The sequence below is a fragment of the Diceros bicornis genome, chromosome 19, assembly GCF_020826845.1.
Source record: "Diceros bicornis minor isolate mBicDic1 chromosome 19, mDicBic1.mat.cur, whole genome shotgun sequence".
NCBI lineage: Eukaryota > Metazoa > Chordata > Mammalia > Perissodactyla > Rhinocerotidae > Diceros > Diceros bicornis.
In genome coordinates this window covers 11,270,436-11,273,665 of record NC_080758.1, presented here as the reverse complement: position 1 = coordinate 11,273,665, position 3,230 = coordinate 11,270,436, and positions in this window count along the sequence as shown.

Genomic DNA, 3,230 nt, shown 5'->3' with positions numbered 1-3,230 from the left:
TGGAGATGGGTCGTGGGTCGTGCGTGACCTTGGCAAGTTCCTTATCTTATCTGTGAAATGGGGATAGCGACTGTGCCTCCTGAGCTGGGCGTTCCCTCTTTGCTCCTCTGACCCAATATCTGCCCTGGGAGGCTGACCATTAGGGACTGTATCAGTCAAGCGTCCTGCCTTTGGCTTCAGGTTGGATTTGCAAAGGGAGGCAATGGCAGAAGATGGGTGTTGGGGAATTTATGAGCTGTTCCCTCCCGTTCTGGGCTGCAGCTGTGCATTTCTCTCTGACCGAAGCTCCTGCCAGGCAGACGCTTCTACAGCTCCAGGCCTGGAGATGTGTGCCAGTCACCAATTTATTGCCTCTCGGCTCCAAAGTCACCCTTCAATACTTGCTCTGCTGCAATGGACAGAGCAGGTTCCTTTGAGCATGTCTCCTTCACAGTGAGTGCAGTGTTAAGCTTTCTCAGCAGAGGGCGCTGGAGGGACACTGCTGGCTCTGCTCCATCTGCTGTCAGTCCAGGAGGTGGAGCATGTCCCCAGGGCCTGGCCAATCAGAGCACTGCATGCTCATGGGTTCACTGATTAACTCAGTGAGGGGCACATGGTCTAAGCTACTCCAGAGGGAATCTCAGGACTTCTGGCAGGAGCTACCCAAAAGGCATTTTGCTGTTTCCTGTTGGGCTTGAACTTGAGAAGATGAGAGGCTGGTCTGCTGCAGCCATGTTATCATCATGAAGGGAAAGTCTTGAGCTGCCAGGTGGGACACGGGAGTGAACCAACGAGGTGGAGATTGTAAGATGGAGAGAAACTGACTCCTCGTCACATTGAGCTGCACCTGAAGCTGGCACGACCTTGGGCCTTTTCAGTGATGCAAGTCTATAAATGTCCCCTCCCCACACTCCTTCCTCCTCCACCACATTTTTTCCCTCCTCAAGCCGCTTTGAGTTGGGTTTTCTGCTATTCAGAAGCATAATCATCCTGCCTGATATAATACCCTTTTCAGTTTTTACACAATGGCTTTAGGAAAAAACTGTTACTAAATACGTCCGGTTTGCCAGGCACTTTACAGCGTTATCTCATTTAATCCTCTCCCCATCTCCACACAGCCCTTGGCGGAAGGCGTTATCATTAGCCCCATTTTCCAGATGAGGAAAACAGTGCTCAGAGAAGTTAGGTAACTAGCTTGGAGCCACCCAGCTAGTCGTGGTAGAAGCAGGTCACAGCCCTTTATACCAGCCCAGGCTGCCTCCCAGCAGAGTGGAAGCCAGTTGTCTACCTTCTCAGGTGGCCGGAGCCGTGCATCGAGGCAGAGGGAATACACACAGGCCGCAGGGGAGGGCAAGGGCGAGAGCAGATCCCCGAGGAATCGTACAACAATGCAGTTCCCCCACATTCATTATCTAACTGCTAATGAGAATATCTCCCAATTGTGGTTCTGCCAACTCTGTTGGAACGAAGCGTGAACATGCATTTGTAATTAGCAGCCGCGGCCATGCAGGCAGATGAGAAATGTATGAAAGTCCCTTGAAGTGTTAGAAAAAATCAGGCTAAAGCATACCCCGTTATCTTGTGTATGCTGTTCATGTATCAGACCCCTTTCCTTGTTGCTAGTTGAGTTTTTGGAGAATAATTAACAATAATCGCAATAGCTACTGTGTATTGAGTGCTTACTGTGGGCCAGATTCTGTTCTTGATTTCATTTAATCCTCATGTCGCCCTGGTATGGTGGGTATTATTGTCCCTTTTTTACAGAGGATGAATGAGAGGTTCGGTAACTTGCCCCGGGACACACAGCAAGGCAGTGGCTTGTCAGGGAATTGAGCTCAAGATTCTCTGGCTCCAAAGTCCAAGACCCTTCTGTTTGTTCTGGGACTTGCAACACTTTCTGCTACTGAAGTTGTCCCCCCACATAATAGTATGGGCCTATTCGGTGTGGTTCAGATTAAGAAAATTATGTGGCTTGACTCCTCGGAAGACAAGTGCGCCCGGTTGCTAGAGTGCGGTTTGGCTTTATGACACTCTTATTGTTAAGGGTGTTTTGATAAATGCTAAAGCTCACAGGACCCTTCCTGGACTTCTGATTCAGGTATGTATCAGTTGGTGAAAATGACAGATACTCAATTTATTGGATCATGTGAATGAAAAGTCCAGGGGAAGGGATGGCCTCAGGCACTGCTGGTGCCTCATCATTGACATTAGAACTTAGTTTCTCTCTTTCCATCCCTTGGTTCTGTTTCCTCTGTATTGGCTCTTTTCTTAGGCTCCCATAGCTACACCATTCACGGTTATAACCAGTGAGGAAGAGAGAGAGTCTTTGCTGATAGGGCCTATAAAAATCCCAACACCTATTTGGAGGATGGAGTCCAGGACTGTGGCAGCTCTAAGATGTCCTCAAGGACCCAGGTTCCCATTTTCCTGGTCTACCACTCTCAGCACTTGGCTTATATCTTTATGGTCACCTCACAGTCCAAGAGGGCTGTTAGAGATCCAGCAATCAGGTCTATGTTCCAGGAACAAGGAGAACAAAAGAAGGACCATCTCCTCCCTTTTACGGAGCCTTCTCAAAGTCCCCTACAAGACTTACTTATGTCTTACTGGTCAGAACTTTTTCATTTGACCACATCTAGCTGCAAGGCAGGCTGGGAAATACAGTCTTTATACCCAGTGGCAGCGTGCTGGATAAAACTGGGGCTCAGTTAGGAGTAGTAAGGAGGAGTAGGAGAGTGGATGGTGGATGGGCCACTGGAGTTTCTGTCCCAGTGGCCATTGCCAGCTGCTGGGGGGATGGAGGCTGGGGAGACAAACTACCCGTGCACGCTACAGTTGGCAGGTGGTGTGGCACAGTTCGTGTAATAGTTCCTCATTTGACTGGGTGTTTTAGAAAGAACTCTGGGTTTGAGGTCAAAAGTTCTGATTGCTGGGGCCAGCCCAGTGGTATAGTAGTTAAGTTCGCATGCTCCACTGCGGCAGCCTAGGGTTCGCAGGCTCAGATCCGGGGTGAGGACCTACGCACTGCTTATCAAGCCGTGCTGTGGCGGCGTCCCACACGCAAAGTGGAGGAAGACGGGCACGGATGTCAGCCCAGGGCCAATCTTCCTCAGCAAAAAGAGGAGGACTGGCATGGATGTTAGCCCAGGGCCGATCTTCCTCACACAAAAATAGTTCTCATTGCTAATTCCAGCTCTGCCACTAACTGGCTGTGTGGTCACATACACATCATTTTGCCTTTTGTGCCTCAG